This window comes from Pipistrellus kuhlii, unplaced genomic scaffold (genome assembly GCF_014108245.1).
Source record: "Pipistrellus kuhlii isolate mPipKuh1 unplaced genomic scaffold, mPipKuh1.p scaffold_m20_p_3, whole genome shotgun sequence".
NCBI lineage: Eukaryota > Metazoa > Chordata > Mammalia > Chiroptera > Vespertilionidae > Pipistrellus > Pipistrellus kuhlii.
In genome coordinates this window covers 92,233,767-92,256,879 of record NW_023425529.1, presented here as the reverse complement: position 1 = coordinate 92,256,879, position 23,113 = coordinate 92,233,767, and the positions used below count along the sequence as shown (strand labels likewise).

Below are 23,113 nucleotides of genomic sequence, written 5' to 3'. Positions count from 1 at the left end.
ATTCTAGAAACCGGGGATAGAATTCTCTAACTCATAGCACTACAGACTGGAAAATGAAATAAAAGGAGAAGATAGTGTTTGTGTCTCTAAAAAGAAGCCTGATGAGCCAGCTTCTCATTCGTCCAGGTGATCAGCCAGTGGAGTGATTCTTACAGTGGTCAATGGTTTGTGCTGGTGATTGTTGAAGGCACAACTGCAACACAAGTGTGTTTAAAGGGGAGCTGAACCAGTGTTCACTGCTGGCAAAACTGGAAATTTCTAGACATCTTTAACATCTTTTCAAATTCAAATGTTATATATTTCATTGTAGGAAAATTCAGAGTAAAAGAGAGCAGTCCTGTAAAAGTATTAGTGTTAAGTAGTGCATTACAGTCATGCACTACTTAACGATGGGGATATGTTCTGAGAAATGTATGGTTAGGCGATTTCATCTTTGTGTGAATAGCGTGCACTTACACAAAACCAGATGGTGCAGCCTACTGCACACCGGGGCTGTATGGTACAGCCTGTTGCTCCTGGGCTACAAGCCTCTGCAGCGTGTTATTGTACTGAGTTTACATAACACAGTGGTAAGTATTTATATATCTAAACATTTAAACCTAGAAAACGTGCAGTAAAATACAGCATACTGTACTTTTACTACATGACTGGCAGCGCAGTAGTTCTATTTAGACCAGCATCATTACAAACATGTGAGTAATGTGTTAGACTACAATGTTAAGATAGTTATGATGTCTCCAGGTCAGTGATTTTCAGCTGCTGCGCTGCAAGAATTTTTAAAACATGCAATACCTGACTGTTTAGTCAGGAACACTGACCTCTTTTCCCTTATATTGTCAAAGAAAAAAATGACCAAGACAACAATAGCTGTCCGGTGTGAATAAATCAAAATTATACCATTTTTGTGTCAGATTGGCAAAAACATAATATGTTTTTTGGTGTGCTACAGAATTTTAATAGTTAATTTATGTGCATCATAAGATGAAAAAAATAGAAAATTGCTGCTCTAGGTGTTAGGAATTGTTCAGCTCTATTATAATATTAAGAGAACACAGTTGAACATGCGGTCTATTGCTGATGGAAACACCATTATGCGAAGAATGGTTATATACTAGTTTATTTTCTCATCAGAAATATTTGAGAGATATTTAACTTTTTGCCAGTCTGATTTGTGTGCAGTGTTTTAATTTCCACTTCCCTGATAATTTGTGAGGTTGGATATCTGAGCTGTGAGAATTTTTATCCTTTCCCTACCCCTTCTTTTCCTCCTCTTCCTCATTTTTGTGTGAAGTTCCTGTCATACACTTTTCCCATTTAAATAAAATCCTTTAACTTTACTGATTTGCAGCAATTATTTAAAAGATTTAAGAACCAAACCTTTTGTTTTAATATTTAATCACAATTTGCAACTGTCTTGCTTTGTTTTATGGTGTCTCTTTATGCACTTATATTTAAAAAAAATTTTCAGTACAAATTTATCATTCTCTCCCTTAAGAAATCATATGCTTTTTAGGTTTGTTTAAGAAGCTGCCCTTCCACCCACCCCCACTGCTGTTTGCAGATTGGGGCATCTGGAGAGCTGTAAGAAGGCATGTCATTTCATTGCTGTCAGCATGGAGATCTCCCAGCTCCAAAAGTGATGCTTCTTCCTTGCTTAGGGTTTCTACTTTCATAAGGGAGGAAACAAAGCCTGACCTTCACATTTCTCCTGAGGGGGTTCTGGGACTTTTTAAAAATCTGTGTCCAACCCTAGAAAACCTTTGACATCACTGTGTTTTGGTTCATTGCTTGAATAACTCTATGCTTGTTTTTCAGAGGAACATGGGTGTCAAATGACTTGCCCAGAACCATGCAGCTGGACACTGTGGGGGTACGGAGTAGGTACGGGTTACTGTGACTTCAGTTTAGCCTTTTGTTTGGTCCTAAGCTGCTTCCTGCTGTAAAACTGTGTTGATCTGGCATTTAGGTCACTTCTGGATATGTTAGAGAACAGTTGGGCTATTTAAAGTCTGATCTCCCTTGAGACATAGGTATTGTCCAGCCTTAAAATGTGCGCAAAGAACTGATAAAGAAATCTCTCTGCTTCTCTGTATGAACTATGTGTTGTTGATGTATCTTTTCTAAAAGTAAGAGCAAATTGAATGTGCCGTAAACATTAAAAATTTTTAAATTGATTCAGGGTTTTCTATAAAGGGAATTCATGGTCAGAAAACATGATCAAAGTTGCTTAGAAAAAGGTGAGGAGGTTTTCTTTAAGGGTTGCTCTGAAGGCAGCTATGAGGAGGACATTTTGTTCTGAAGAATTGTTTTTATATTCTTGACAGTCATAAAGGCTTTCTAAGCCTGAAGTGGAATCTGAAGCCAATGTGACAAATTAACGTTAAATTAAAACATTTATGTGAGGCCAATAAATGAACTAAATCTGTCTGAAAGCACATGGCAGATTGGGAGAACATCCATAGTAGTAAAAACAAAAATGTTTTAAAAAGGTGGATATACAAACTACCAGGAATCAAGACAGATATAAGAAATCCTTTTTAAAATGGTCAAATATTATGAATTGCTGAATCACACACAAAAATATATACAAAGCCCAGCCAGTGTGTCTCAGTGGTTGAGTGTCGACCCATGAACCAGGAAGTCACAGTTCGATTCCCAGTCAGGGCACATGCCTGGGTTGTGGGCTCGATCCCCAGTAGGAGGTGTGCAGGAGGCAGCTAATCAATGATATTTCTCTATCATTAATGTTTCTATCTATTCTTCTCCCTCTCTTTCTAAAAATCAGTAAACACACACACACACACACACACACACACACACACACACAGAGTGGCCAGATTATTATGCATATAGTAACATATAACTAAAATTGTATGCATAATAATCTGGCCACTCTGTGTGCGTGGGTGTGTGTATGTTTTAGGCCAGGTTCATGAATTCGTACATGGGTGGGGTCTTGCCAGCCTGGCCAGGGGAGGGGATATGCGTGGTTGGCTGGCCTGCCTGCTGGTTGAACTCCTGGTCGAGAGGGAAATTTTGCATATTAGCCTTTTATTATATAGGATATATACTGAGTGGCCAGATTATTATGCATTCAGAGATCATAATAATCTGGCCACTCAGGATATATATGCACAGGCAAAGTAAAATATGAATGTCAAAGTCTCTTTTCCCTGTCAAATTAGAAAATTTAGATTGATAAAGCAGTATGGTGAGTATATGTTTATTCACTCTGGGTGGATATGAGGGATTAGCAATAATTTCATAAGGCTTTCATAACAATTTACCCCAAACTTGGTGACTTAAAACAACAGATTTATTCACTCACAGTTTTGGAGACTAGAAGTCTGACCGCAGGTGTCAGTAGGGCCACTCTCCCTTTGAAGTCCACCACACTGCTTCTTCCAGCTCCAGTGGTGGCTGCATCACTCCACTCTCTGCCTTCACCATCATGTGGCCTTCTTCCCTGTGTGTCTCCTCTCTCTGTCCAAATATCCCTTTCCTTTCCATTATAAGTACACTGGCTGTTGTATTTAGAGTCCACACTCCCCCAGCAACATTCCTCCTGAGGTTGGATGGTCTGTTCAATGCTTCTATGTTTCTGGATCTATTTTAGTTCATCAGTTTATGTTGTTCATTATATTCCATAAATGAGTGAGATCATGGGATATTTATCTTTCTCCTACTAGCTTATTTCACTTAGCATAATGCTCACCAGGGCCATCCATGCTGTTGCAAATGGTAAGAGTTCCTTTTTTCTTTTTTTTACACAGTAGCATAGTATTCCACTGTGTAGATGTTCCACAGTTTTTTTTAATCCACTGAGGTGATGATGGGCACTTAGGCTGTTTCCAAATCTTAGGTATTATAAATTGTGCTGTTATGAACATTGGGGTGCATATATCCATTCTAAATGGTGTTTATGGTTTCTTGGAATATATTCCTTGAAGTGGATCACTAGGTCAAATGGCAGTTCCATTTTTGATTTTTTGAGGAAACTCCATGCTGTTTTTAAGCATCAGTCTGCATTCCCACCATCAGTGCAAAAGCATTCCTTTTTCTCCACATCCTTGCCAGCATTTGTCGTTTGTTGATTTGTTGATGATAGGTGTGAGATGGTACCTCATTGTTTTGACTTGCATCTCTTGAATGATTAGTGACTTTGAGTGTGTTTTCATATATCTCTTGGCCTTCTGTAAGTCCTTTTTAGTATGGGGTCTATTTAGGTTTTTTGCCCATTTTTTTTTTATTGGTTTATCTTCCTATTGTCAAGTTATATGAGTTCCCTATAAATGTTGGAGATTAAACCTTTATTGGAGATAACATTGGCAAATATATTCTTTCATGCAGTGGGCTTTCTTGTTGTTTTGTTGCTGGGTTCTTCTGCTGTGCAGAATATTTTATTTTGATATAGTCCCATTTGTTTATTTTCTCCTTAGTTTCCATTGTCCTAGGAGCTGTATCGGTAAAATATTGCTACGACATATGTCTGATATTTTGCTGCCTGCCTGTGAATTCTTCTAAAATTTTTATGTTTCCTCCTCTTATATTTATGTACTTTATCCACTTTTATTTTATTTTTGTGAATGGTGTAAGTTGGTGGTCTAGTTTTGTTTTTTTGAAAGTATCTGTCCATTTTAACCAACACCATTTATTGAAGAGACTGTCTTGACTCCATTGTATGCTCTTGCCTCCTTTGTCAAATATTAATTGAGCATAATGGCTTGGGTTGATTTCTGGGTTCTCTGTTCTATTCCATTGGTCTATATGTCTGTTCTTATGCCAGTACTAGACAGTTTGGAAACTGTGGCTTTGTAATATAACTTGATATCTGGTATTGTGATTCCCCCAACTTTGTTCTTCTTAGGATTGCTGCAGCTATTGGGGGTCTTTTTTTTTTATTCCATATGAATTTACGGATATTTTGCTCTAGATCTGTGAAATATGCCATTAGTATTCTAATGGAGATTGCATTTAATCTATGTATTTCTTTGGGTAGTATGGACATTTTAATGATGTTGATTCTACGAGTCTATGAACACAGTATATTCTTCCATTGTTTATGTCTTCCTCTATCTCTTTTTTCAGTGTCCTGTCATTTTCTGAGTACAGATCTTTACCTCCTTAAGTTTATTCCTAGGGAATAAAGAGAGAGGGATAGAGACTTAGAAACATCTATGAGAGAGAAACATCGATCTTAATTTTTTTGTTGCAATGGCAAATGGGCTTATGTTTTTAATGTCTCTTTCACTCATTGTTGGTGTATAAAAAAGCTATAAATTTCTAGGAGTTAATTTTATATTCTGCTACATTGCTAAATCCATTTATTAAAACTAATAGTTTTTTTATGGAGTCTTTAGGATTTTCTATGTACAATATCGTTTCACCTGTGAATAATGACAATTTTACTTCTTCTTTTATAATTTAGATGCCTTTTATTTCTTCTTGTTGTCTGATTGCTATGGCTAGCACTTCTATTACTATGTTGTACAGGAGTGGGAAATTGTTTTAGTTTTTGCCCATTGAGTATGATGTTGGCTGTACGTTTGTCATATAAGGCTTTTATTATGTTGAGATATAATCCCATATTCCTACTTTGCTGAGAGTTTTTTTCAAGAAGTGTGTTGGATTTTGTCAAATGCTTTTTTGGCATCAGTTGATATGATTATGTGATTTTTGTCTCTCAATTTATTTATGTGATGTGTTGCGTTTATTGATTTGCAGATAGTGTACCAGCATTGCATATCTAGAATAAATCTCACTTAGTCATGATGTATGGTTTTTCTAATGTAATGCTGAATCTGATTTGCTAGGATTTTATTGAGGATTTTAGTATCTATGTTCATTAGGGATACTGGCCTGTGATAATCTTTCTTTGCAGTGTCTTTATCTGATTTGGGGATTAGGTAATGCTGATTTTATAGCAAGAGCTTGGAAGTGTTTTTTCCTCTTGAATATTTTTAATAGTCTGCGGAGGATAGGTTTTAGTTCTTCGAATGTTTGTTAAAACTCCCCTTTGAATCTGCCTGGGAAAGGGCTTTTGTTTGCTGGATTTTTTTTTTTAATTATCTCTTCAATTTCATTGGTAACTAGCGGCCAGTGCATGAAAATTCATGCATTGGAGGGGCATTCCCTCAGCCAAACCTGCCCCGTCTCACAGTTCAGGAGCCCTCAGGAGCAGGCGGTGACCCAGTGATCAGAGGAAGGTGACGCCTCCATCACACCTCTGCTGCTGTTACTGCCAGCAGTGCAAGCCTTGGCTGGTCCTGGATACTTGAGCCTCAGGCAGCCCTGGGCAACTGAGCAGCTGCCATCTGAGGCAGCCCTGAGCAGCTGGGGAGCTGAGGGGACTGGGGGACTGTGGAGGCAGATGCACAGAGTGGCTGGGCCCACCATCTTTGAGGGTGTGACAGTCAATTAGCATATTCCCTTCTTTTTAAAAAAACTATTTTATTGATTTTTCACAGAGAGGAAGAGAGAGGGATAGAGACTTAGAAACATCGATGAGAGAGAAACATCAATCAGCTGTCTCTTGCACACCCCCCACTGGGGACGTGCCCGCAACCAAGGTACATGCCCTTGACCGGAATTGAACCTGGGACTTTTCAATCTGCAGGCCGATGCTCTATCCACTGAGCCAAACTGGTTTCAGCATTATATTCCCTTCTTATTGGCTATGGGCGCCAGCATCTTTGTGAGGGTGTGATGGTGAATTAGTATATTCCCTCTTTATTAGATAGGATTATAGGCCTATTCAGGTTTTTTGATTCTTCCAGATTGAGTTTTGAATGATTGCATTTTCTAGGAATATGTCCATTTCATCTAAGTTGTCCAGTTCGTTGGAATAGAGTTGTTTGTAGTATTTTATTTATTTATTTATTTATTTATTTATTTATTTATTTATTTTACAATCCTTTGTATGTCTGTTGGGTTGGTTATTACTTCAACTCTTTCATTTCTGGTTTTATTAATTTGGGTCCTCTATTTTTGTTTCTTGGTGAGCCTAGTTAGAAGTTCATCAATCTTGTTTATCCTATCAAAGAACCAGCTCTTGGTTTTATTGAACTTTTGTATTCTTTTTTGGTCTCTATATGTCATTTATTTTTGCTCTAATCTTTATTATTTCCTTCCTTCTACTTACTGTGGGCTTTTCTCGTCACTCTTACTAATTCTTTAAGTTGCAGGGTTAGATAATTTATTACCATTTTTTTTTTGAGGCAGGCCTATAGAGTTATGAACTTCCCTCAAGACTGTTAGTGTGTCCCCTAGATTTGGGATTGTTGTGTTTTCATTGTCATTTGTTTCCAGGAGGCTTTTTTATTTCTTCTTTGATCTCTTTGGTAACCTAGTCATTGTTCAATAGCATGCTATGTAGCCTCCAAGTGCTTGATTTTTTTTTACATTGTTTTTATTGTAGTTGATTTCTAATTTTATGCCATTGTGATCTGAGAAAGTGATTGATATGATTTCAATCTTCTTGAATTTGGGGAGACTTTGCTTGTAACCCAATATGTGGTCTATCTTTGAAAATGTCAGTGTGCACTTGAAAGGAATGTATATTCTGTAGCTTTGGGGTGAAATGTGGAGAAAATGTCAATTAATTCCATCAGATCTAGTGAGTCATATGGGATTTATCTTTCTTTGCTGATTATTTTTTGTTATTTAGAGGGTTTATCCAGTGGTGTATTAAAATCCTTTTTTATGACTGTGTTGCTGTCAATCTCTCCCTTGATATCTTCCAGAAGTTTTTTTTTTTTTTTTTTTTTAATGTATTTGGGTGCTCCTGTATTGGATACATCCCCGAAAATAAAACATCCTCTGAAAATAAGACCTACTTACAGGTTTCCATCTGAGTGAAATATAAGGCATCCCCCCGAAAATAAGGCCCCCCCTAGGCTAAACATGAGAGATTTGGTCCACTGATTCTGAAAGAAATGGAGTCACAAGAAATTCACCATGAAATTCAGGAATTGGATTGTTATGATGATGTTCCAGAAGATGATGACATGATTGTCATTGAATAAATGAGTAAATTCTTGATACTGTAGGATTCGGTTTGTCTGGTTTGTGTTGACAACTACCGTACTACTGTACCGTATACAGGTAATAAATTTCCTTTATTTTCATTTAACAATAAATGTGTACCATATTCTTCTTCATGGAAAAATAAGACATCCCCTGAAAATAAGACCTAGCGCATCTTTGGGAGCAAAAATTAATATAAGACACTGTCTTATTTTCAGGGAAACAGGGCAGTATATGTTTATCATAGTTATATCCTCTTTTTGAATTGCTGCCTTTAGTATTTTGAAGTGTCCTTCCTTATTTCTTGTTATGGCCTTCACTTTAACATCTAATTTGTCAGATATAAGTATTTCTACCCCAGCTTTTTTTTTTTTTTTTTTTCATTTCCATTTATTTGAAAAACAATTTTCCATCCCTTCACTGTCAGTCTGTTTCCCTTCTTTGTTCTGAGGCGGGTTTCTTGTAGACAGCAAATAAATGGTTCTTGCTTTCTTATTCATTCAGATACCCTCTGACTTTGACTGGATCATTTAATCCATTTACCTATAAGGTTATTATTGATAGGTATTTGTTTGTTGCCATTTTTATTCTTTATACCTGTGTTCTGTCTTCTCTTACTGTTTCTTCTTTTTACAACAGTCCCTTTAGCATTTCTTCTATTGATGGCTTGGTGGTAATAAACTCCCTTAGCCATATTTTGTCTGTAAAGCTCCTGATTTCACCTTCAATTTTGAACGATAGCCTTGCTGGTATAGTATTCTTGGATTTAGTCTCTTGCTTTGCATCACTTTGTATATTTCATTCCCTTCCCTTCTGGCCTGATGTGTTTCTGTTGAGAAATCTGTTGATAGTCTAATGGGAGATCTCTTGTAACTAACTTTCTGTTTCTCTCTGGCAGCCTTTAAGATTCTTACTTTGTCATTGGCGTTTGCCAATTTAATTATGATATGTTTCGATGTGGGCCTTTTTGAGTTCATCTTGTTTTGGACTTTGTGAGCTTCTTGTACTTGTGTGAGTTTTTTCTTCCCAACATCAGAGAAGTTTTCTGTCATTATTTCTTCAAACAGGTTTTCTATTTCTTGCTCCATTTCCTCTCCTTCTGGCACCCCTATTATGTAGCTGCTGTCTTGTTTTGTGTTATCCCATAGCTCCCTTAGGCTCTCCTCCTGTTTTTTAAATATTTTCCGTTTGCTGCTCTGCTTGGGTGTTTTTTCCTACTTTGTCTTCTAGCTCACTGATGTGATTCTCAGCTTCTTCTAGTGTACTGTTGGTGCTTTCTATTGTGTTTGTTATTGCAGCTATGTCATTCCTAATTTCTCCTTGATTCTTATTCATTTACTCTTGATTCTTACACATGTTGTTGAATTTGTCTCCCATCCTTTTCAATGTCCTTATGACCATTGTTCTGAATTCTTTCTCTGACAAATTGCTTGCCTCCTTTTCATTTACTTCCTTTTCCAGCGATTCCTCCTTTTCTTTCATATGTGGGCTGTTTCCTTATGTCCCCATATTCACTCCTCAGGATGTCTAGTTATGTGGCTCACTCTGCCAAATTGACCAAAAGGCACCAAATACAACTCATAAAGACATGACACAGAGGGAACAAAACACGAATGTATTCATGACACCAGATACCTAACAAAAAGGTGACCACCAGAGAAAAGTGAGTTATGGGAGAGAAAAGAGCACTAAGATGATATTGATAAAAGAAAAATGTAAGAGGGAAAAGAAAGGAGAAAAAAGAAGGGGGAAAATATACATATATTGGGAGAAAACTCCACAAAACCAACAACTAAACCAAAAAAAATTGCAAACAACAAACAACAGAAAAAAAGGAGGGAAGCTGAATCTGAGGAGACAGAGCTTATTTCCATAATGTAAGGTAAAGGAATTGAATGAATAGGGGAATGGCCACAATTCAGTATAAAGGAGGTAGAAAAAGAATGAGTGTATAAGAAGAAAAGTAAAAAACAAAATACTCAATAATAATTAAAAAATAATAAATATATATATATTAAGAAATATATATGTAATTTATATATACATATATTTAAGTAAAAGAATAAAAAAAATTCTCTTTTAATCTATCTATCTCTGTAATTCATCTATTTTTGGAAAAGGAGAATGAAGTAGAGAGCAGATAGGTCTAAGTTTGGTGTGTGAAACTAATTAAGCTATTAGTAGAAGAAGAGAACAAGCAAGGAGAGGAAAAACAAAAGCATAAAATAAAATAAAAATTTTTTAAAAACTAACAAGCAATCAAACAAAAAATAACAACAAGAAAAAACTTGGCTAGTGAAGAAAGAGAGAAGAGAAAGGTGCATGGACTTGGAGCCTGGGAGAGTAAATTCAGTATATGAGTAAGCCAACAGAGGCTACTATAATAGTAATATGTCAATAAAGCAGATAAAAAAGGTCAATTTTTAACAAGGAGTAAAAAGAAAGGTGAGAGAAAACCTAAAGCAGGAACAGGAGAAGAGAAACAGGATGAAAAGGGGGAAGTGAGGAATAAAGTGTTGGCATAAAATTTTTAAAATTTTTATTTATTTATTTATTTATTGCCGGGACTGGTTTGGCTCAATGGATAGAGCGTTGGCTTGGGGACTGAAGGGTCCCAGGTTCGATTCCGATCAAGGGCATGTACCTTGGTTGCGGGCATATCCCCAGTAGGGGGTGTGCAAGAGGCAGCTGATTGATGACTCTTTCTCATCGATGTTTCTAACTCTCTATCTCTCTCCCTTCCTCTCTGTATAAATCAATAAAAAAAGATATATAAAAAAAAACCTTCCTTTTTCTTTTTCTTAATTAATATAACAGATGACAGTTCAAAATAATGGCAACAATGTATTTGATTATATATGCTTATGCATATGTCATATGTGTATGCTTATATATAAACTAGAGGCTCGGTGTACAAAAGTTGTGCATGAGGGGTCTCCTCAGCCCAGCCTGCACCCCCTCCAATCCAGAACCCCTCAGGGGATGTTCGACTGCCGGTTTAGGCCCAGTCTTTGGGATTGGGCCTAAACCGGCAGTCGGACATCCCCCTCACAATCCAGGACTGCTGGATCCTAACTGCTGACCTGCCTGCCTGCCTGATTGCCCCTAACTGAGCCCCTCTGCCAGCCAGATCACCCCTAACCACCTCTGTCTGCTGGCTTGATCGCCCCTAACTGTCCTCCCCATCACCATCATGGTCGTCCCCAACTGCACCCACTGCTGGCCTGGTCACCCCCAACTTCCCCCCTTTGCTGGCCTGGTCACCCCTCACTACCCCCCTGCCAACCTGGTCACCCCAACTGCCCCCCCTGCTGGCCTAGTTGCCTCCAACTGCACCCCTACGAGCCTGGTCACTCCATGCAGTCTGCTGTTCAGTTGTTTGATTGTCTCTCACTAATCCCCCTGCTGGCCTTGTTGCCCCATGCAGCCTGCTATTTGGTCATTACTATGATGACATTCTGGACAATTTGCATATTCCTCTATTATTAATATAAATGAAATTAATGGCTGTAATGATGCAAGGGACAGGAAGAAAGAATTAGGAAATATTGTTTTTATAGGTACTAACACTACCTATGAATTGGTATCCTGTTACTTGAAAGTGGACTTCAAGTAGGTATAAATTTATATCATACTCTAGGGGCAACTATTGAAAAAAGTTTAGAAAGTATAACTGATTTGCTAAGAAAGGAGAGAAAATGGAATCATATAAGATGCTCAATTAAAATCACAAAAGGCAGAGAAAGAGGGAAACACAAAAATAGGGAAAAGGGCAACAAATAGAAAATAGTAATTAATGTTGTAGATATTAACCCAAGTTATATCAATACTCCCTTTTTCATGTTAATGGTCTAAATGCACCAATTAAAAGACATATTGTCAGAGTGGATCACAAAACAAGATTGCAGTATATTATATATAAGAAACCCACTTTAAATATAAAGACACATACAGATGAAAAGCAAATAGATCTAGGAAAATGCTAACACTAATCAAAGGAAAACAGGAGAGCTATGTATATTTTCAGACAGTAGGCTTCACAGCAAGGAAAGTTATCAAGGATAAAGAAAGACATTACATAGTGATAAAGAAGAGATAATGATAAAGAAAACAATAGTTTTTAGTATGTATGCACTTAACAACAGAAAGTCAAACTACGTATATGGGGCAAAAAATGATAGAATTGAAAGGAAAAATAGATTAATCTACTATCATAATTTGAGACTTCATACTCCTTTATCAGAAATTGAGCCGGGACCGGTTTGGCTCAGTGGATAGAGCGTCGGCCTGCGGACTGAAAGGTCCCGGATTTGATTCCGGTTAAGAGCATGTACCGTGGTTGCGGGCACATCCCCAGTAGGGGGTGTGTAAGAGGCAGCTGATCGATGATTCTCTCTCATCGATGTTTCTAAGTCTCTATCCCTCTCTCTCCCTCTCTGTGAAAAATCAATAAAATATATATTTAAAAAAAAAAAAAGAAATTGAGACATCCAGCAGCCAGAAAATTCATAAAGACAGTATTGAATTTAACAACACTATCAACCAACTGTATATAATTGACAGCTGTATAATTCTTCATCCAACAACAGTGGAATACACTTTCTCAAGCTCATATAGAACACTTTTATCAAGGTAGATCACATTCTGGGCCATAAAACACACTTTAACAAGTTTAAAAGAATAGAAAAGATGCATTATTTGCTCTCAGACCACAATGAAATTAGACTAGAGATCAGTAACATAAAGCTAACTGGGAAATTCCCGCATATGTGAAGAATAAGCAACACACTTCTGAATAACACATGTATCCAAGAAGAAATCTCAGAGAAAGGTAAAAATATTCTGAATTAAATAAAAATGAAGACACAACTTATTGAAACTTGTGGTATGCATTGCTTAGAGAGAAATTTATAGCCTTGAATGCATATGTGAGAAAAGAAGAAAGATCTAAAATCATAATGTAAGTTTCTACTTTAGGAAAATAGCAATGGAAGACCAAGTTAAACCAAAGCAGGCAGAAGAAAGGAAATAACAAGAATTAGTGCATAAATCAATGAAATTGAAAACAGGAAATCCATGTGCTAATATGAGAGCTCCACTATTCATTTAAATGGATGATTTGTTTTATACGGAGTTATCCAGTATTTGTTGAGGGAAGACTTTTAGGTTTTCTAGTCCATCATATTTTTACAAGACTCTATCAGTTTTATGGGAGAAATTTTTATTAGAATACACACTTTATTTTTTTAACTGAAAAAAACAAAAAACAAACAAACAAAAAAATCAAAGGTGCCTAATCACCTTTATTTTCATATATAGGGTTATATATGTTTACTTTAAAAAAAAATAGCTGTTGTGGTTCCTATTGGGGAAATCTGATGAGCTATTTTTAACTGAATTCTATTGAAGGCCAAAGGTCACTTTTTAATAAACACAAGACAAACTGATAAACAAGGATATACATACATATATATATATATATATATATATATATATATATTCACACACACACAATATATATATATATATTTAATGGGTAATATGCTAATTAGACCAGATGTAGTGGGCGGGGACCACACAGCAGTGGGTAGGGGTGGGGGTCTAAGGCCCTTGCATGAATTTTGTGCATTGGGCCTCTAGTGTATATATATATATATATATGTATCCACACTAATAAAATAGATATATGCAAATTGACCATACAGCTGTGACACCCACCAGCCAATCAGGAGTGAGTATGTAAATTAACCCAATAAAGATGGCAGGTTAATTTGCATATGCAGGTTTGGAATGACTGGGTTGGGAGGGATGCCTATGAGTGGGAGGGCAGAGGCAGAGGGAGCTACAGGAGTGGCACTTTGCCCAGAGCGGAGAAGTGAAAGCTCTAGCTGGAGTGAACACTAAAGGCTTCAGCCAGAGCGAAGATGGAAGGAGGAGGCCAGAGTGAAGATCTAGGTCCCGGGTGCTGGAGGAAAACTGGTGCCATCAGCCAGGGGAAGGAAGGCCTATTGCATGAATCTTCGTGCAGCGATGCCTCTAGTGTGTGTGTGTGTGTATTTATTTATATTTATATTAGCTGTCTTTCTAAATTTACCTTTTTTTCTGAATGAGAGGTAAAATATCAAAACTGCTATTAAACAGAGCTATTTCTGAGCATCTCTCTACCAGTTTTACATGGCCTGATAATGTAGGTCTTTGAAGTAGGGATCCCACCACACCTTACCTTGACTTTGATTCTTTCTAGGAAACTTCATGCTTGTGGGGTGGAGAGGACTTATTTAAGGACCAAGGGCGACAGAACATGCCTTTTTATATAGTGTCTGGCAAGGAACATACTGCTTGGTGACTTTCTATAAGTTTAATAGAATAAGAAGAGGCAAGCATACTAGGTGTACCAGTTAATAATGAGATGGTTCTTTTTTTCAATAGATGGAGTTAAACATATGTTGATATATATGCAATTTGATATATATGCTATTTTGTTGTATCGACAACACGCTTCAAAACTTCATATGTCAAATTTTGTGAAGGTGTTAACATCATAGATATTTTTACACTTGAGGGGGGGCAATGGTATATGTACACAGATAATAATTTAATTTTAGAAAATACTAAAAAAATAAATAAAAATAAAAATAAAATAAAAAAAATGTCGAATTTTGTGCCAAAAAAAAAAAAAAAATGCTGCTGAATACTTTGGGAAGCTTATGGTGAACATGCTCCATCTCAAGATACTGTGAACGCTAGTTTAAAAGCTTTAAAAGTGATGATGTCGATGTGAAAGACAAAATAATGTCAAGGTCAACCAAACAAGTTTGAAGACCAACAGTTACAAGCATTATTGGATGAAGATGCGCGTCAAACTCAAAAGCAACTTGCAGAAAGATTAAACATTGCTCAGCAAACAATTTCTGATCATTTACAAGCAAAAGGAAAGATTTAAAGGAAGGACAATGGGTGCCTCATCAACTAAACAAAAGACAAATGGAAAACCAAAAAGTCATCAGTAAAATGTTGCTTCAACAGCACGAAAGAAGGTTTGTTTTTTTTTTGTTTTTTTTTTGTTTTTTTGCATCGAACTCTGACTGGCGATAAAAAGTGGATTTATTTTGAGAATCTCAAGTGCACAAAATCATGGGTTGATCCAGGTCAACCATCAACATCGACTGCAAGGTCAAATTGCAGAAAGAAGACAATGCCCTGTGTTTGGTGGGATCAGGAAGGTGTAGTGTATTATGAGCTTCTAAAATCAGATGAAATGGTTAATACTGATTACTACCTACAACAAATAATCAATTTGAACCACACTTTGATCATGAAACAGCCAGAAGACACAGCTAAGTAATTTTGCTTCATGATGATGCACCATCACACTTCAAAACCAGTTAAAGACACCTTAGAAGATCTTGCCTGAGAAGTATTAACCCACCTACCATATTCACCAGATCTTGCTAGTGATGATGAGCCAGACTGAAGCCAGATGTTTAATTAGTGCTACTCGACAGACTGTATTATATGGAGCACTTCCATCTTCAACTTAAGAAATAATTGTCCTCTGCCATGCTTACAATAGGATTTGAGCTCATGCCCCCCCCCCCCACCCCCAATGTCTTTCTCCCTAAAATAGGCTAATGGAATTTGTTTGCATGTAAAATACCTTTTGTACTAAAGTCTTCCAATTTAAGTTTGTGGTTTTTTTTCCTTTCTGGAAAGCACATTGAAGATTGTTTCCAGATATTTTGCATGAGCGAATGTCGATTTTCCTAGCAACAGGATGCCTATCTAAAATTCCTAAGTGGATTTAAAAAAAAAATCAATGAAATTTCATTTTCCCCATGAAAATATTTGTTTTGGAAAATGTATGTTGTTGCACAGCAAGTGGGTAAAGCTCAGATCTGAATTCTCATGAAGCACTTCCTTTCTGGGAGAGATCCAGGGCTGATTTGCTGTGGCCCTGCTGCTTCCTTAAAACAGCCCTAATGAGTTGAGTGCTGTCATAAGTAAGCTTTATTATTAATAAAACAAGAATCTTTATGACTAACGGCCCAGTGCATGAATTTGTGCACCTTGAAAGGAACTGTGGGCTGCGAGGCTGCGGTAGGCACAGGGTCGGGTCTCGGCTCATATCTGCACCCCCACCTGGCCCCTCCTGCAGAGGCCCTGAGTCCCTTGTCTGATGGCAGCCCCCCTCCTGCAGCTGCTGATCCCATACACCGATGGAGCCGGCTCCACTCACACCCGCTGACTGCTCGAAGCTATTGGGGCTTGTTCCAGCAGCGGGTGCGAGCAAAGCCAGCACCATCAGTGAGTGTGAGTGGCTGCTACCGCCCCAATTGCCCCTCAGGAGTAGGGGGTGGTGGAGAAGCCCTCAGGGGCAATCAGGGCCAACAGCTGCTGCTTGCACCCGCTGATTGCACTGAGTGGTCAGGACTTGTGCCCGGCACCGGCAGCAGGTGCAAGTAGGGCCTGTGCTGGCAGTGGCTGCAAGCACTGGGTGGGACACAGCACGCCAGAGCAAAGAATTTTCAGTAACCACCAGAAGCTCGCCCTGATGACAGCGATCGGTGCCCCACCTTGGTCTTGCACCCCCACTCACCTGCTCCACCATCCCACCATGGCCAACACCTGCCATGTTCCACACATGCCCCTAGTGGCTAGTGTATGTCATAGCGACTGGTTGTTTGGTTGTTCGGTTGTTCTGGTGGTTCCACTGTTCAGTCTATTTGCATGTTAGCCTTTTATTATATAGAATTTACTTTTAGAAATTTAAGTAAGTTAGAGAGAATTAATGTTATACCTATAATACCATCATTCGTTTTCTTCCTTTCAAGATGGAAAGGGAAAAGGAGTACTTTAACTCAATCCCACCTTTTAACCATCTGATGCTATACCTGACTTGAATGACCTCCTTTTGATTTACCAGCAATAGTTACACTGTTTTTCTCACTGTGACCTCATCCCCAAGGTTTTGTTTTGTTTGTCAAAACTAGAGCACCAGAGTGTTTTTGCATGAGAATATCATCCCCCTTTACCTCAAATAAACAAAACACAAATAATAGTCATTGCCTTGAAAGTGCTGTTAGAGTTTAAGCAAACTAGCTAATTACCTTTGTAGTGATGGAGCTTTTGCTAACACTTCACATTAGTTGGCTTTCTCTAGAAAAGACCTTGAAAGACTCCTAGAGTTGGGGGTTGGTGGGGTGTTCTTACCTGGTCACATTGCTACACTTAGAGAGAACACTTGGCTGCTAGGCTGTCAGCTGCCTCATTGTTTGATATTGTCCCTGCCTTTCTGTTCAGCTCACGTAGGAAAGAGAGAATGCCTGTAGCCTCACTTGGCTTTGTAATCTGCCGCAAGTGATGAAAGTCCTGGTTAACGGTGTGTCAGACTCCCTTTCTCAGACAAGGGGGGGTCCCCTTTAAAGATCGGAAATGAACTCCAGACTTAACATGGATGAGGGAGGTATCATAACCCTGGCTTAGCAAATTGAGCACAATTGGGATACTATTAAAAACAACAACTACAACAACAACAGAGCTTCAGGCCAATGTGCCTGAGGAAAGAAAAAAAGAAAACCGCCTTACATAACTCCCTGCAGCAGGTTTGGGTTTCCTCTGGTTCAAGTTTTCTTGCCTCTTTGATAATCAAATGATCTGAAGAAAGGCGTAGAGTTTCAAGGGAGAAGCTGCATGACAGGCTCACAATAGGGCCATTCACAAGGGCTCTTTTATTAACTTACACAGTATCGCCATCATTCTTAGTCTCTGGCTTTACTACAAGGCTCCATTTAAACTTAACCAACTAGCAGACATAACTGATCCAGGAATTACTCAATACAACCAGCCAGATACTGTAACCTTTTCCCCCATTTGATAAAGGGATTTAACACAATGGGCTTTACAGTTCTTAAATGACTCCATTTTCCCCGTCTTTCCGATGTGGTGCTGGTATGACCTTTTGTTCTCAAAAAAATTTCACATGGTTTGATTGTATTTTTTAAAAGTATAAACAAACGCAGTATTGATGCCCTATCTTTCAAGTTAAATTTTAAAATCTTGTGATGATACAGAAATGGAATTCATGTTATAATATTTACACAGCTGATTTCAAAACATTAGATATTATTATTAACGATTAGATATTATTAAATTAGGCCTGAAAATATGTTCTTTATTTTTGAGGAAGGTTTTGATACAATACCTAGTAGTACTTTCATCATTGCCCTTCCACTTTTGCACACTTCTGGTTGTCTGCTGATTTTTATGCTACTACTTCTATTACAGTTCTACTACACTAGTCAGGACACACTTGGTTAGTCTCTGCATGGAGGAGAAGAGAGGACAGAGCCCTGAGGATATATTTGGTAGCACACTACACTTCGGATCCATACCTCAGGATAGTGGCTCTCAAGCGTTATTAGGAACAAAAATCGACAGAATGTTTGATTAAAATGCAGGACAATCGTTTTCTGAGACTGATTTCTGAGACTCCCAGAGACTGATTCAGTAGGTCTAGTGGAAGCCGGAGAATGTGCATCTTAATGAGCAGCGCATTGATTCTGGTGCTGATACTGAGAACCATGATCCCGAATTCACCAGAGCAGTGGTCAGCAAACTCATTAGTCAACAGAGCCAAATATCAACAGTACAACGATTAAAATTTCTTTTGAGAGCCAAATATTTTAAACTTAAACTATATAGGTAGGTACATTGTTACTAAATTAGGGTACTCCTAAGCTGGCTTTTGCTAAAAACGCCCTCAATCTTATTGAGGTATGTTCACTGAGGTCGACCCCTTCCAATCTCCCATCCACACTTGCCATGTATACTTGTTTCGTCTATCTCCTTTCGTTCATCCTCTCTGTATGTCCAAACCATCCCAACATACCTTTCACAGTCCTCGACACTACATCTTCTTTCACCCACAATGTTCCCTAAAATTAACTTAATAAACATTCTTTAAGTTCTAAGTCCTAATTAAAATAAAACCTTGAATAAAATTTGCTATCATACTTAATAATGATATTATTTATTGATAAAATTAAATTCCTTACAATTTACCTTACAATATCCATAAAATTAAATCATGACAATGACTGACAAACACTAATGTGTTTGCATCTCCTGGAAAGTTTGGGAAGTCAGGTTTGTATGTTGTTGTTTTTTTAGGCACCATTCCAGGTTCTCATCAATAAGACAACTTCTCAATTTACTCTTGAGAAGGTTCATGCTTGAAAATGATTGTTCCCATAAATATGTAGACCCGAATAAGGAAAGAACAGCAAACGTTAGTTTTTTCGGTTGATTTATATGAGTCAGGAATACTATTCCAGGTGTTAAAAGTCTTCCTTCTCCAGGGCTTTCAAAGCAGACCACTGTGCTGTGAACTAAGTTCACTTTGTTTTTCTCCAATATTTCTATATCAGCACAAAGACGTTCAAATTTTGATCTCCACTTTTTTTGTTTGTTTTTGTTTTTGTTTTTAAATAGTGAAGGTATAGGCACTCTTTTTTAAAAAAAAAATATATATTTTATTGATTTTTTTTACAGAGAGGAAGGGAGAGAGATAGAGAGCTAGAAACGTCTATGAGAGAGAAACATCGATCAGCTGCCTCTTGCACACCCCTTACTGGGGATGTGCCCACAACAAGGGTACATGCCCTTGACCGAATTGAACCTGGGACCTTTCAGTCCGCAGACCGATGCTCTACCACTGAACCAAACCGATTTCGGCAATTCTTTGTTTTTTAAATCCAGCAATTGCATTTCAAAGTTGCCAATGTCAATATTAAAGGTAGAAAATTTTAATTCTGTTACAGTAACATCAAGAGGTTTTTTAACAAAGGCTAAGTCGCCTTGCTGTTTCTGAATTCCTGAAACCTGTTGAGGAAATCTCCCTCATAATTAAAGGTGTTGTTTTGAAATAGCAAATGTCAATATCAGAATTATTTTCTTGGCGATGTTTCAATAGGCTTAGAAAGTGAATCAAAGTTTCTCTTTCAAAATCTTGAGCAAAAAGAGATAATTTGTTTTCAAATGAAATAACTTCTAATAACATTGAAAAAATTGTCTTTCCTTTCCCCTGTAGTTTATGATTAAGCTGATTTAGATGACACGTAATGTCTACCATGAAATACAATTTTTGGATCCACTGATTGTTCGTTAGTTCTGGATAGTGAACACCCTTTTCAAGGAGAAATGCTTTCATTTTGTTAATAAGGAAGCAAAACGTTTCCTCTTTATAACCAACGTACCTTGTTATGCAGCAGATCTGCGTACTCTCCATTTCAACTAAAAATTCTTTAAATTGGCGATGATTAAGAGCTTTAGCTATAATGTTAATAATCAATTCCGTAACTTTGCAGATTTCTTCTGGAAATGTCTGCCAACAAAGCGCTTCTTGATAAGTGATGCAATGGCAAGCATCTTGCGATTAATTTTTTCTTTCAAAATAGCAACAAACCCGTTTCTTACGCCCATACTTTTTCACCCCGTCTGCTGAAATTGAGACAATGTTATTGAGTGGAATATGAGGTTTTTCAATGCACTCAATTACAGCATTTACTATATCCTCTCCATGTGTTTGACCTTTGAGCTGCAATAATCCTAAAAGTTCTTCTTTAGGACTTGTAGATGAAATAAATAAAAACAAAAAGTGAAACTTGTGCAGTATCATTTATGTCACAAGACTCATCAACTGCTATTGATAAAGCTGAAGCCAATTTAAGATCTTCGACTTGCTGGTCAGTTATAATATATTCGAAGACATTTTGTCTGTTCTATCTTTCACTGTTTTAGCAGACAATGGTAACTCTTTAATTTTTTTTTTTAGAATATCTGCTTTGTTCTTAAAATCCTGAAATAGCTCTTTGGATGTATTTATAAAACAACTTTTTATGTATTCACTGTCTATGGTTTTCCTCTCTTAGCAATCTCTTGACTAACCACAAAACTTGCAATATTGTTGGAAGATTGCATCCAGTAATTACAGAACTTGATTTTTCTTGACTCTTCTGAAGTTCCTCAACTGCTTTCTTCCTTGCATCACTGACAGGATATTTAGTACTAAATGACACGTGTTTAGTTGTAAAGTGTCTCTCCAAATTTGATTTCTTGTTATGCGCCAATTTTTTCTGACAAATACGACAGGTCGGAAGGCCGTTTAAGTTTTGAATAAATGGGAAAGTCTCGGTCCATTCAACTTTAAATTCATGGTTTTCGTCTTTCTTTGCTTCTTTGTAGCCATGTCAAACAGGGTATCTAAAAAAAAGTTTCATTTTATAATAATAAAGCCACCAACAAAAAATAATTAAAATTCTTAAATTAATGACAAAAATACCTGTAGGATTTGCAGCTGGTTGGAAACATACAGGTAACTTTATGCTTCGAGTAGGTACTTTTGTCACCCGTGCGATTTGCGGAGGGACTAGCACTAACCACTGCACAATGAGACGGCTGACGGACTGGCTCTCTCAACTCGTGCATGAGTCGTGCACCTCCTCCGCGCTGCGCCCTGGCTTGCCCCATGTCTCCTGTCGCCTGACCTTCCGACACCCCCACGTCTAACGCCACTTCAAAATAGACTCGCCCAGGCGGGAAACCACCTTCTGCACATGGGCCACGAAGTTTCAATCGCACTGTATATGTGCGCCCGCACATGGTATTTTGTGGAAGAGCCACACTCAAGGGGCCAAAGAGCCGCATGTGACTCGTGAGCCATGGTTTGCCGACCACTGCACCAGAGGATGTTGGGAATAGTGATGTTCCCCTGTAGGGCCTGTTCCCTCCCGGTACTCGGGGACCACCTTGGATGACGTGGCCCCTGGGGTGATTTCCCAGAGCTGCTGGTGGCAGACAGAGAAAGATGCCTCTACTTGCAGGGTTGAAGCAGCGAGCATCCTTTTCTCGTTCTGCTTGCTTCTGAGCCAGGGATCCACCACAGGCATCCCATTCCAGGAACACGCCTCCCTGGGTATTTAAGAGTGTCATCTCACTTCTACCCCAGCTTTGCATGATGAGAATTTCGGCATGGTTGTTATTGGCAGTATTTAATCCCAGTTTACATCTCCTCCTCAACCCCTATTCAAGTAATTTTAGCTTTTTAGAAACAGAGTTATATTTCCAGAAGATTTCCAATGATCTATGAGTACTTAAAAGCCTTCGGAGAATTATGGATGTAACACATTTGTTCATTTCATGAAGATAAGGGATAGGGGAAAATGTGGTGATGACACCACTGATGTTCACAGCACTTCGCCTGAGATGCTGTTGAGTGTGTTCTGCTTGTAAGACTCTCCCTTTCCGTATGGTTGGAGGACTTTTTTATTATGAGAATTTTAATTTTTTAAATTTGTTTTTCAATTACAGTTGACATACAATATTATATTAGTTTCAGGTGCACAACATAGTGATTACACATATAATTTATGTGGTGATCCCCCCCCCCCAATAATCTAGTACACATTTGGCACCATACATAGTTATTATAATATCATTGACCATATTCCTTATGCTATACTTTACATCTCCATGACTAATTGTAACTACCAATTTGTGCTTCTTAATCCCTTCACCTGTTTACCCAGCCCCCCAACCACCCTTCCACCTGGCAACCATTAGTTTGTTCTCTGTATTGATGAGTCTATTTCTGTTTTGCTTGTTTATTTATTTTGGTTATTACATTCCACATATAATTGAAATCATATGGTATTTGTCTTTTTCTGTCTGATTGCTTTCACCTAGCTTAATCCCCTTATGTCTTGTGTTGTCACAAATGGCAAGATTTCATTCTTTTTTATTATTGCATAATATTCCTTGGTATATGTGTGTTATATCTTCTTTATCATTTATTGATGGTCATCTAGGTTACTTCTATATCTTTGCTATCATAAATAATGTTTCAACGAACATATATCTTTTTAAATTAGTATTTTATATTTCTTTTGTTAAATAGTCAGACATGGAATTGGTGGGTCACAAAACTAGAGAATATAGATTCCCGATAGACATTACCCAGTTTCCAGAGTTATCAAGATTTATTATATTGTTGGGTAGCTTTTTGTTTTTTTTTCTTAAATGTTGCTTGTGG

At 37.8% G+C, this 23,113-nt stretch overlaps 1 protein-coding gene across 2 annotated transcripts in view; it reads left to right on the top strand.

Moving 5' to 3' along the window:
• Positions 1 to 23,113, top strand: part of CRYL1 (crystallin lambda 1) — a 140,353-nt gene that overhangs the window by 66,619 nt on the left and 50,621 nt on the right. The window lies entirely within an intron of this gene.